Source organism: Rissa tridactyla, chromosome 3 (genome assembly GCF_028500815.1).
Source record: "Rissa tridactyla isolate bRisTri1 chromosome 3, bRisTri1.patW.cur.20221130, whole genome shotgun sequence".
Classification (NCBI taxonomy): Eukaryota; Metazoa; Chordata; class Aves; order Charadriiformes; family Laridae; genus Rissa; species Rissa tridactyla.
Genome location: NC_071468.1, coordinates 108,895,597 through 108,909,471, shown reverse-complemented (window position 1 = coordinate 108,909,471; position 13,875 = coordinate 108,895,597). Strand labels below are relative to the sequence as shown.

Sequence of the window (13,875 nt, the reverse complement as noted above, 5' to 3'; positions counted from 1 at the left end):
CCATCAACAAGCACATTTCCAGCCCAACCCTTTGCACGTGGCTTGTAGCTGCTCAGGTCCAGACTTCAGAGTCTACTCATTCAGCCTCTTCTCTCTCTGTTCTGCTTCTTGATATGTCTATTCAGCTCTTTCCAGAGACTCACCTATATTAACATCTTGTTTCAGTTTTTACCTCTCCCAGCTTGATTGCAGCAAAAACTTCACTTCCTGCCCGCATAATTTCTGCTGCTCTGGGACACAGCTTTTCTGGTGGCAATATGCTGCCACCTTGATCGCACAACAACTCATTTCTGTCAGGGTCCCCTTCCCGGCATCTCCTACTCAACAGAGACAAAAGGTCTATTTTTTGGAAAAGAAAACCAGAGACTGGATAATCGATATCTTTGAAAGTTTTACATACGTAAAAAAAATCCACGGGGGATAGATCATGGCCTACGTCTTCCTCTTTATCAGTAGGGATTTCATGAAGACAACTGTTCCCTTAGTAGACGTTTGACTTGCAGGAGGTTTCCAAGCCTTCGCTTAGAGCTCTGCAGGGCGGGTGGTGGAGCAGTTCAAGAGAACCACTGGCAGCAAGCACAGCTTGCTGAGCTCTGCAGGAACCAGGTCCTAGGTTGTGTGCCTTGGCAAACTACGATTTCAGCTGTAGGGAGTGTTGCCATAATGACACTGTTGGCTCTCCCTTTTCCCCTCCATTTGCAGACGCCAAGTGCGGATTAAAACGAAAATGCATACATTTTTAATGCCAGCACTTAGCACTTATAGAAAGTACTTTTCTAGCTGAATGATCTTTGCCGTCATTAATCATTCATGTGGTTAATTCTCTTCCTCAACCTGTTTGGGAACACTGCCAAAGCCCATTCGATTTGTTTCCCTTTCCTCACATCTTCCAAGGAATGACACAGCTCATCCCTGCCACAATATGTCCAAGGCCCTCCCCTTCCCCTGATGTGGCACTGGCCCCTACCTCCTCAAAACCAGCCCAGCCAAAGCGCATTTCTTACATTACACCTTCTGGGGACACAGATGCTGTTTCGAGGCCGTGAAATATCACTGCAAATTAGGCAGAGGATAAAACACTCTGTCTGTCCACTCAAGACTTCCTCTCTCCAGAGATTTCTTGGGTGGAGAAGGAGTAACCCAAAGAGGTTGCAAGAGAATCTGAAGCACAGGGTAGCTGTGCCTCCTCTTGAGAGCGGACACAAGATACGCCATTTCTGTCAGAAAAGTTTAAACTGGCTACAGTGCAAGAAATGCACCAGCATGCAGGCAAACAACACGGTAGGATTAGGCACTCAGTTATATACTATGAAAAATTCACTACAAAACAACTACAAAAAGATAACAAATAAACTGCTGCTCATTTTCTTTGTAGCTTGATCCCATGCTGGAGGAAAATATATTCACAACCTTTCCATTACGGCAGTAAAGTATTGTATAGGATGAATGAAAAATGTGGGAGTGTAAGTCACTCCAAACAACTTTCAAAATAAACCATATTACATACTTTTTCTCAGAGAAAACAGGAGCTGAGATTAGGTACCTAAGGCCTGAAGTTGGAATAAGGTCACAAGATATCCTTCTTGTTGTGCATTGACCCTTATAAAATCAATATGCTGAGAAGCATCTTTATTCCTCCTGTAATGGACATGTGTCAATGGAAAGTTACTTTTATTTGAAGCAATACTTTTGCTAAATTCCACTTCTTTCTTTCTTTAAAAAAAACCTCACTGTAGTTCAGTAAGTAAATAACTAAATGTGATTTAAGTAAGTCACACTTGGAGATACCGTAAACGTTTCAAAAACTGATGGTGATTATTCTGTACATTTCTACTTATGTATATAATCTGCCATGACGAAGACAGGATAAGACTTGGCATTTCACAAAAAAAATAACTCTTCACTGAATTAAGTAGGTCATAAGAGGAAACATTTCCTTTGCATTCAGTTTTGTACTTCATTTCTGTACTCCGACAACGTTCACCTGGAATAATGAAGACTTGCCTAAACAACAAGAAGAGACGACCAAGTGTGTAAGCTTTCAGTCATTAGCCCAGCTACAGTAACGAACCGTGTGTGTGCTCCTACCCCTTTCCCAATCCAGAACCAAACATGTCAGTTTATAACAATTGTTAGGCAAGTTACTCTGTTTTACGTTGTAGTTGCAACAAGGCAACAGGCGACTGTAGTAGCTGAGATTTCTGTCCAGCATCCACACTCCCAGCACGGCAAATGACCGAGGGGAGGAAAAGAACAATTATTATATGATGGCACTCTAGGACACTACCGAGGTTGTTTGGCTTCCTTGACTGTACAGATCTATACCTTAACATTCATTTTACAACTTCATGTATTTTTAAATTAAAAGGAAATTGTAATACACTACCATATATGACTGTTAGACAGGGAACTCCATGAAAACTGCCATGGAACTTTGGCAATTTCCTGTAGGCAAAGGAAGGCAAAGCACTGCACGACATATGTGTTATATATAAACTATATATAGACTATATAAACAATATATATAAAATGTATATATATAAACTATATTTGAAACCCTATATAAGGTTATAAAACCGCAGGTCAAGATGTGTCGCATGCCCCAACTGCTGCCAAACCACCTCAGCTCAGTCAGAAGAGGCCACTCAGCTCCCCCGAGCATCACGCACGCCTGTGTTTTTCCCTGTGTATGCACACTCCTTGCACATCCCTGCTCTGTCCTCTTTCTGCGCTTCACACTTGTCCTTTCTGGTGTCTGGAGGGCTTTTTTCTTTCACCCGGCAATCCAAGAATCCTACTGTCGTTTGATGTCCCCATGACAAAGGGCAGGAGCACAACCACTTTGAGAAGTTTTGGCCCAAATCCATTCTCTCACAAGGACCAACTAAAAGCCCAGCTCAGCAGCAGTTTTACTGTCAGCTGCCTATATAAATTAGGAACAACTCTTTTTTTTTTTTTTTCTCAGCCTCAGAGATAGGTGGCTTATAAAGGAACAGCTTCCTTTCTGAAGCTGCCAAGCACAGCCTAATATTTAAAGCTCTGTAAGATGAATTGTACTTGTAACCTTTGTACATCAAGGATTGCACCACACAGAGAGGTATATTCAGTGACCACTGACGTGCTGTCGCTTTTGCATATCATTTTGTTTAACGTTATAAAGATCAAAATACCCAATGAGAATCAAAATGCTTACTTCTTGCCTGATTTCCAAACCATAACACATAATTTCACCCTGCTGCGTTTAACTCTCACAACCTGCACAGGCCACAGCAAAATCTCAATATAAAGAACTAAAATGTCTGGCTTTCAATTTTCTTTCACAAGAGTTTGAGCAACAATTATGCCCATTTCTGATGATGGTGCTTTGACTTATTTCTCCCGATGCCCGAAACCAAATAAAAATCATAATTCATAAGAAAGAATCTGACTTTCATTGCTTCCATGTGGGGCAACATTTATCTAGCATTTACTTTGTCAGAAAAAATGTGTTCACTTGGCGCCCAAGGTAATTTTACAATACAAAATGCACGTAATTAAAAACACTTGAAGATATTTTTGGCAAACATCTTCATTTTTTAAAAATAGAACAGCATACCTTTTTGAAAAGCTACAACAAATTTACTTTCAAGAACACGTTATTGCTACTATCACAGGAGACAAGGAATGCCTTTTCAAGATGTCACCTTTTATTTGAGAGTTAGACACGGCAAAAGATTATCCTGTATTATTTTCTTAACAGCTGCTAGGTGGATTTTGTCAAAATGCAGACTTTTGACTACACTAATGCTGCAGATGCAAGTGCCAAGTCATATGGGAAATTTTATAAATAAGTCAATGGATTTGGAAAGGCCAAAAAAGCATGACAGGATTGCAGAGCCAAGTATATCATCACCGTATCATTTGATTTATTTCTTAAAACTTTAAATGTATTTTAGTGCTGGCACTAAGCCACAGACATCCCAAACCAAAATGCGCACAACACACAAAATCATCACATGCTGGTATTGGTAAAACATTTTAAAAAACCCAAACACCTACTGATGAAATTGAAAGGGAAAAAAGAACAAGTAGAAGGAAAGAAATCTAGCATTTACCAAGTTCTAAAAAACAAAGGGAAGGAATTATTTACAATGCATTTGTTAAAGGTGAGTATTTAAGGTAGATGAAAGCAGCTGCAATTGTGCACAAATATTAAGCAGGCAAATATCCCTTCACCTTGGGCAGAAAATCACTAAGAATTTTGCACTGCACTTCAAGAATACAAGGAAGGGCTGACATGGTTTTGCAACAAGGGAGATTTATTATTTTTTTTTTTAACCAAAAAAATCCGATTCTAAAATTAGTGCGGCCTAAGTTTCAATGCAAAGAGAGGAAATGCAAAATAACACTGGGAAGAAAGCTCAAACTGAACAAGAAAACGTTTCCAAGTAAGACGATTATCAACACGTAGACTAAATTGCTGAAGTCTCGCAAATTCTATATCATCTGCAAACCAGGATTAGATGAAGTTCTAAAAATATGCATATTTATAACACATGCACACGGACTTACAAAAACGTGCATTCAACCACATGAAGTCAGGAAACGCTGGTTGGTGTTTTATGATCCACATTACAAATGACATCAGCCTAGATGAATGCAAAGATCCCTTTTGGCCTTACATTCTAGGAAAGAATATGAAGACTGTGAAAGGATATTGAATGAGAAGCACTTATTTAGCAGCTACAAATCTACAGTTTGGTCTATGAGTAGTTTTTGTGCGAAAAGCAACCTGGTCGAGCGGGAGGTGTCCCTGCCCAGGGCAGGGGGGTTGGAACTAGATGATCTTTAAGATCCCTTCCAACCTAAACCATTCTATGAGTCTATGAAAAGGGTACTAAGTCATAGCTCAAAATTTATGTGATGAGGCTATATAGATGAACAAAAATGCTGCAACAACTACTTTTGACAGTATTTTGTAATATTTTTATGTTCTGCATACCCGGTATTTTTTTTTACATTATTTATAAATGAACACTGAGACGGTGGTATCTTCACTTGCCATAAGACAGTGTAATACCAAGGTTATTCCACTGCTCTGCACTAATTCCACTAAGCTAATTCTGCAGTATGTTTGATGAATAGGTATTTATACTCATAAACACGTTGTCCGTAAGTCCTTGGGTAGTGTGATGTAATGTTCATTTTTAGCTTCAGGTTATAATAGCATATAGTGATGCAGCATGCAGTACTCACCGGGGTAAGGGGGAGACAGCATGCATGAGAGTGAGTCAATATCTCTCCCTACAAATAAATTTGAGAGATGAATTTGGGTGTCCACGTCTCAGGTGGAGGCTAATACTCACGGAATAACAGTTCCTCTCCCTTTTGTCCAAACAGCAAATTCACTCTGGACTAGGGAGCTTTTCCCTGAAGAAAATGTCACTTTCTAGAAAGACTTTGCCTTTAGACAAAGCCGAACACTCAGGAGGACAAGAGGAAAAACTGCACTAAAACAAGCAGCCAACAGCTGGGGTCGTCTCTGAAAAGGAGGGAAGAATGACGGAGTAAGGTTTGAGCCTGAGTCTTCCCTGTTCCTAAAAATCACAAATTCCTGTAGCCATATATAACCGCCATATGCTACCTACCTTTTTTTAATATTTCAGTGGATGCTTCTAAAAGCAACAGGAATGCTCATCTGGTTATAAGACAAATGCATTTTTAATCGCATTGCTTCATAGAAAAAGAAAACTACTTTCAGTCAAATTTCCATGGTACACTTAGAGCATGGAAGAAAACATGCAAAAGAAAAGAAAAAAAAGGGTTGGTTCCTTAGAGAGCTTTTAAGCTTCTTTCAAACTTACTACATGGCCTTTTTGTGTAAAGTAGTAGTTATAATCCTGCTCAAATCTAGCCTTATTTAATCACAGGCTCAACTTTGAAATACTCTTTCACTGCTGCTCCAGTGTGCACAATTCCCTACGGCAGATCTACAATCTGGCTTTTTAGTATCACCCTAATCCTACTTGGTTGACAAGTGACTTACTGGAAAATATCTATGCACACTTAATCACAGAGATTTGTTTGAGGCATACACACAACCATGGGAGTGATTCTTTTTTGCTTTATTAGCTATACTGTCAGCTATGCTGACCAAATCCAAGAACAAAAGCTATTTTCAACCTCACAACCACTTCAATCTCAGAAGCAGGTGTACATTAGACAGATGTTTAATGTCTGTGATACTACTTTGAACTTTTATAGGTCATTTCCACTTCTATAGACATCTTCTCAGGGACAATAATCTACTTCCAAAGAGATCTTCACTATCAAAATCCTAAATTTTTATTAGCAGCTGATTCATCATCCTTAAGAATAAATCACAGGAGGAAGCCGTCACTTATTTTGACATGCAGTGCTTCAAATCTACAAATTGAAAGCAGTAACAGAGAATAGTCTTACATGTTCGCTCTTTATATCCTTTGTTTTGCTGCAGAGGCAAAAATCATGCTACACAAGCATACAAAACCTTGATTCCAAGATAAGCATCTGCAAGGCTCTCCAGAGCTCTGCAACAGGGAAATATCTAGTGCTCAAGTTTGGTCTCCTATGAGGTGAACAATAAGGTACACACAGAGAAAGGGACCTCGGCCAGGACCAGAGATGGATAATGGCACAGGTGACAAACATTTTCCCCAAAGTGGCAAGTAATTTGAAAAAGCTCTGTTGACAGGCTTTCCTGCCTCCACCTGCCCAACGCTTGGCCTCTTTTTAAAGATACTTTTTTGTTCAAAATTGCCAAGGGTGAATGCCTTTTCCTCTCCTTATGCTGTCAGCTTTTAAAGATGGCAACAGCTGTTCTGCAGCCCTGCTAGAGCCCATCTTGTCAGCCTAAATCCCATTGCATCATCTTGCCTGGGGATGACGGCCAATGGTGTCTCGGCTGAGGAAGATAAATGCAACCCTTGCGCTTCCCCGTCTCAGGACAAACCATCTGAGCATCCTTTCCTGAGATGTAAAGAATTGGTCTTGTCCAAAAGTCCTATCAGCTCCTATCAGTGCTCCTATCAGCTGGTGGAATCTCAGGAGGGGAAATCACCAGCAGCGCGTCAGGAGAAGGGACTCGCCCATCGCAAACGCCCCTGCGGTTAGCGCAAAGACGGCTGATTTTTCCTGTGGACAGCAGTGCAGATTTTGCTGCTTTGGCTCTACCTCTGTCTAAATACTTTCTACCAGTACACCCAAACATCACACTTCTTAACTGACGCAAACAACGCACAGACAAGATATTCACATTAGGGATAAGATGCAGCACCCCTCTGCTCCCGTGCGGCCTCCAGATCCTCTGCAGGGGAGTATCGGCCTGTTTGAGTTCAGGGAAGTGTCAGCATCAGTCAGTAAATGGTGGAGGTGAGGCAAGAGGAGATGTACCTATCAAGGATGCAGAAAGAGGAGCCCTGCTGACTTCTTCAGCTTGAGAAATATTAGAATATGGCAAATGCCCTTTGAAACACAGCAATCAATGGCTGTGGAGACCACAAGCAGGGACAAGCAACAGGAACTAAATGAACCTCAAAAACAAGTGGCCTGTTTCCAGTTGAATGTCTTAATAGAGAAAGGGAAGGCAGTGAAAACTGCCTATTTTTTGAAATGGTGGGTTGGGTGGTTTTTTTTTTTGAGGGAGTTTATATACACATTCATATATGACTGTGTACCGTAAAATATATAGAAGATGAATACTTTTTCTTCAGAGAAATCATTCACATCGGTAGATATCAGAAGAAAATGGCCAAATGAGACAGGGATAATATCTTGCAGTTCATGCCTATCTTCATCTCAGAATAGCTATTTTGAGTGGATGTACCTGTAAACATTTTTCCATGTTGGATTTTTACCCCTCCACTAGCTTCCATAAGCTGCCTGTTCTCAACCGGTAGAAACACACAGGGTAAACTTTACAAAACGAAATTTGTTTTCAAATGCCAACATATGCAGGATGAAACTCAAATATTCAGGAGGCAAAAACAACAACAACAAAAGTTTCACTCTTCCCTTATATGGTTGTTTGAGAAATGTTTACCCTATTTCAGAGCAGAATGAGTATTTCTGAGTGGGAGGACAATACACCTGCAGCAAACAAAGGACCTTTCACTTTCACATGCAAAACATTATGCAAACAAAAATGAACTAGTTTTCCCAAGACCCAGATGAAGACAGATAATGTTGATCTCATTTAGTAACATCACACAGGAGAGGGGAGAGCTGAAGGGTCTGCATCAAGTTTAGTTTTCAACTCAGGGTTCTGCAGTTCCCAACTGTACGTTAATTACTCTGTAAATAGGCGAGTTTATTATTTAAGTAGGGAGTTTTGTCATCACAGCACCTACAAAACAAGTCAGAAGCCAGCCAGCCACGTGAATCGCTACGCAAACCTCTAACCGCGAAACCTCACATCACATGTCACAATACATCACATGTCAAGATTAGTATCAGTTCTCTGCTAAGGTTCGGGGGAAGCGAGCACAAGAGGTAAGCTCTAAGCTTTGCCAGCAGCTGGTGGAAAACAGGAAAACATTACAGCCGCTAAAAAGCGCCCAGAGCTCTATAAAACCTCACAAGCCATTAGGCTTCCCCCTCCCTCCTGTTTCAAAGCAAGCAGGGCATCTCTTCTGGGTGGATGGGGACAGCCTGGGCTCAGCCCGGTGCTGCCCTGCTAAGGCAGGCTTCCCTTGGCAAGCAGGGACACCCCACGCGGGATGGGGAAGGCAGCCAAGCCCACCTGCTCCCATCCCCAGCTGCTCTTGGTGTCTGCCTCGCCCCAGGGGCAGCAGAAGCTGATGCTGCCTCATTTGGAGCGAGGATGAAGACTACCTAAATCATGCTTTTTGCTGTCTTTCAACTCAGAGGCCAGCAAATGTCTATGTGCTTCCAGTCAAGCGTGGCAACAAGAGAAAAGGAAAAAAAAAAAAAGAAAAAGAAAAAAAAAAAAGCTGGCTGCAGGCAGGCTAATGATATCTGCCTTGCTAATCATAGGGTCTTCCCTTCCTTTCAGGTCTTCAACCTATGAAGAAGATCAATTAGGGGAATGACTAGAATTAAGTAGACATGTACGAACAGTCTTGATCAGGCAAAAGCAGTAATCCTGGTTAAAGAGGGCTAGTGAGAGCAGAAGAATCTACCACTCTCCCGCTGTCATGCTACTTGAGATAGAATACACTTAGATATAGACTTAAATCGCAGTTCTACCAAACTCAGAGGGACAGCTAAAGATCCAGGGAATATTAACCAGCTGCCTCAAAAGCTTAAGGTAGAGCCTATGAGTAAGAATCAAAGTACAAGTATCTACTAAGCAGATATCAAAATGACACAGTGCTGCTAGTTTCAAACACCACAAAGCTGATCTACATGTCCACAGCTGGCCAACAAGAAATTACAAACAAGCAGCAGAAGATAGGTCTTAACATTAATTTCATTATTTTCTTTTTGATTGTAGGACCTCTCTCTCTCTCGTATCTGAATAGCACGCTTTCCTTCCATCGGTAGCAAGGTGGATTGCAGATGAGTAATTAAAATATTTTTTTTCCATCAAAGACAAGTTCTCTCTCAGGCTTCATATTTATTCTAGATATTTGCTTCTCCAGACTGCCTACTTGACTGATTTTCTTTTTAAATTTGAGAAAGGTAAGCAACGAATCCTCCGGTACCAGAATGATCAGCACTGCATAACATCTTGAAGGGAACTGACAATCTAATGCGAAGCCAAGAGGTGCTTACCATGTCTTCAGTATGAGTAGTGGCATCACTGTACTTGCAACATGTTATTTGGCACATCTATGCGCATGTTTATATATCTAAAAGTTCTATATGGATACACATATAAATGTAACACTGAATCACAACACATTTCAGCAACTAAATTATCAACTTTCATGCAAGAATATCAACTGGGACAAAATCTGTTGTAACTTCAGTACATATACAATTGGTAACACATCACGGGAACATCCTATCCCTTAAGACACATGAGAATTTCATCATAGATTACAAAATGGTCAGAATTTCAGACAAAAATTGGACTAAAATTGCTCCATATCTCCCCTCACCCCCCCAAAAAACAAAGGCTTATTAATAACTGAAAAATTTTGGTGCAGTAACTAATACAAAACAAGATTAAACACAAAGAATAAAAGCGATGCTTTGTTTGCTTTACTCTCCCTTTCCTTCTGTAAGGAGAGAAGTGTCATAAGGAAAGCTTTCTGAAGAAAACATACAAAAATCAATTACTTCTCCTGGGTAAGCAACTGCTAAGTGACTATCTTGAAATTTAAGGCTACTAGCTGTCTACTGTGAGCTATTTAAGTACAAAAAAGTGATTTAATAAACAGCAAGACATTTAAGCATTTTGGTCCAAAATCTGAAGAGCACACTTAAGATTGGTCCTGTTGCTGACATGATTCCAAAAGGAAAGAGATATTAGTTTGCCCCTTGACAATACTCGGAAAAACAACCAAACAAAAAGCCATCAGCAGATAGCTTGTTTTCCTTTCTACTCTCTAGGCTTTTGTTCCTCTGGTACCTTGAGCAATCCAACGACGGATACATTCCTAATGGATGAGATATACAAAACTTAAGAGAGCTCACAGCATTGCGTGCGCATTAACGATCATAACGATAAAAACCATAATGGAGTATTGTACTAAGAGCCACGGCTGGCAAAATAATACGATGGGAAATTGTAGCGTCTATGCCTTATCAGCAGAGGAGTGGCAGGCTGCTCTATTCAATCCATGCCCAGCTCTGCCGGGGAGCAAGAGGAAACAGTGTCCCCATTCTATCTTTCTGAATAGCAATCTTATGTTATTGTATAAGTGTCGGGAAGAGACAATCCTTCATGAGATCTTTACCATGGCACTTCTAGTTATAAAGGAGTGAAGACTTTCAGACAGAAATGTTATAGGGTGGAGAAATCTGCATGTTGATCTAAATTCTGCCTACATACCAGTAGCACTGCACGTGAAAGATCTCTCTGTAATACACACACTGCCTCAGCTTGCTAGGATTTAGACAGAAGGGCTACAGCTAGGAGCAAGAGCTGAAGCAGAAATAGTTTTCACGCTTGTAACGGACATCCTTTTTTCTTTTTTTTGCTCATATCACCGCAGAGGCCATCAGTTACCCCAGATCATTTATGTAAAAGCAAGAAGCCAGAATAAAATTATATATTGGTCCATCAAAAAGAAAACAGAGATGGTAAAATATTTCTCCAAGTGTACTTGCACTTCACAGAATTACAGAACCATAGGGCTGGAAGGGACCTCTGGAGATCATCTAGTCCAACCCCCCTGCCAGAGCAGGGTCACCTAGAGCAGGTTGCACAGGAACGCGTCCAGGTGGGTTTTGAATGTCTCCAGAGATGGAGACTCCACCACCTCTCTGGGCAGCCTGTTAGCTGGTGGAGCACACTTATCTTAGTATAATGTACTGAATCTACTGTATGTAGACACCATCCAAGTCTTGAGTCAAAAGGATATCTTTTTTTCACATTGTTTTTCAATAACTTTAATTTGGCCATTTACAAAAGATAGTTCATATTGAGGACTGCAACGATGATTTCCAGAAACACCAAGTTTCTGGAAATCATCACTGGAGGAACACTAGTGGAGGAATCAGCGCACAGCTGTCACACTCTTCCTAAGCATTGCCAATGGGCTGAACAGTCTTGCCTGACTCATTACAGGAGTACTTCCTTAGGCAAGTTTATTAACCTGAAGGCTGTCCACGAGGTAGAGATGGAGGCCTTGGGTTTCAGTCGTGCTGAATTCTTGGACTGACGCGTATTTTTAGCTATTGACCCTTGCAACTACTGGCATTGATTCTTATTTCCTCCTCCACCGCCATCAATTAAAGCAAGGGTAATATTATTTTCCTATTATTTCACAGGAAAACTTTAGTGTAAATAACGTTTTCAGGGCACTCAAATGTCACCATAGTGAAGCTCATACAAATGGCAGACGAGAGGCAGATAAGGTACACTGGTTTGCCTGAACAGGACCACATGCATGAACTACTCAAGACCATCAAATACAAGTGGTAAAAATGGACTGAGGGTTCCAGCTGAACAGAGTTCTACACAAGAATCCAATGTTACCACAGTAAGTTTACTTACGCCAGGCCCTAAGAACAGGCTATCGGCAAAGATTACATCTTTATTATCTACAACAGGTTGTATCTTTTGAAACAGCAGTAAGAGTCAATAACTATACTCTACCAAGAAGAAATGGAAAATCAGTGATGGCAGCAAATGTCAGAAGGAACAAGGTGGAGAGGAAGAAAGATATCTGGCAACACAGCCTTTCTGCTGCCGCTTAAGTGTTACCAAAAAAAATGAAATTAAAATATTGCCTGCATCCAGGCAACAGGGAGAGACACAGAAAACTCAGCTGTAAACACTAGAACTATCCATTGTGCAATAGAAAACAGTTTTCATGAAGCCTATTATTCTGTTTTTCATGAAGCCTATTATTTTATATATTTTGCATGCTTGAGCAAACACTCTTTTCTAACTGCGTAACGAAGCAATACTTATTTTTTAATTGGACAGGCACAGTGTTTGCAACGGACTGTATCTGTTTACCTGCCTGTGTACTCACTTTCTCTTTTTCCACAGAACATGAATGTTAAAGTTGGTTGCAACAACTTCACGTCTTTAGAATATTACACATATTAGAAACCGAGCTGTTTACATTGCTTTTTTTTGCCGTTTTCAGTAAGCAACAAGAAGGAGCTGTCTGTTCTGTTGGCAAGCCCCTGTATCTTCTTAATAACAAGAAAAAAAGTTCTATTATGCACCAGTACAGGTTGGGGGCTGACCTGCTGGAGAGTAGCTCGGTGGAAAGAGACCTGGGAGTCCTGGTGGACAACAGGATGACCATGAGCTGGCAATGTGCCGTCGTGGCCAAGAAGGCCAATGGCATCCTGGGGTGCATCAAGAAGAGTGTGGCCAGCAGGTCGAGGGAGGTCATCCTCCCCCTCTACTCTGCCTTGGTGAGGCCGCACCTGGAGTACTGTGTCCAGTTCTGGGCTCCCCGGTTCAAGAAGGACAGGGAACTGCTGGAGAGGGTGCAGCAAAGGGCTACCAAGATGATTAGGGGACTGGAACACCTCTCTTATGAAGAAATGCTGAGGGATTTGGGTCTTCTTAGTCTGGAAAAAAGACGGCTGAGGGGGGATCTTATCAACACTTATAAATACTTAAAGGGTGGGTGTCAGGAGGTTGGGGCCAGGCTCTTTTCAGTGGTGCCCGGCAACAGGGCAAGAGGTAATGGGCACAAACTTGAGCATAGAAGTTCCACCTAAATATGAGGAGGAACTTCTTTACCCTGAGGGTGTCAGAGCACTGGCACAGGCTGCCCAGAGAGGTGGTGGAGTCTCCGTCTCTGGAGACATTCAAAACCCACCTGGACGTGTTCCTGTGCAACCTGCTCTGCTCTGCTCTGGCAGAGGGGTTGGACTAGATGATCTCCAGAGGTCCCTTCCAACTCTATGATTCTATGATTCTTTAAAAAAAATGGTAATATTTCCAAGAAGAAAAAGAAAATACAGAAAAAAGACTACTTAAAATAATCCTTGCTCTTCAACATAAAAAAAAAAAAAATCCCCAAAAACTAACTTTGTTGAAAAGGACTTTAAAATTAAAAATCACCCTATCCCATGTCTGAACCTGTAATTTCTCAGGAGTTTATGACATGGTGTTAAAGTCTTTAAGCATCATGTATCCTAGAAATTATATTCTTACTGATTTTACAGTAACTTTTCTGCTGCTGAGCCATCGTTACAAGGTTCTTGGTGTATCCACACCCATTGCAAAATTAAAGGCTCTAACATTTTCATTCCCAA

The 13,875-nt window shown here is 41.1% G+C and overlaps 1 protein-coding gene across 7 annotated transcripts in view; it reads right to left on the bottom strand.

Moving 5' to 3' along the window:
• RNF144A (ring finger protein 144A) overlaps nucleotides 1-13,875 on the bottom strand; it is a 70,968-nt gene that overhangs the window by 14,426 nt on the left and 42,667 nt on the right. The window lies entirely within an intron of this gene.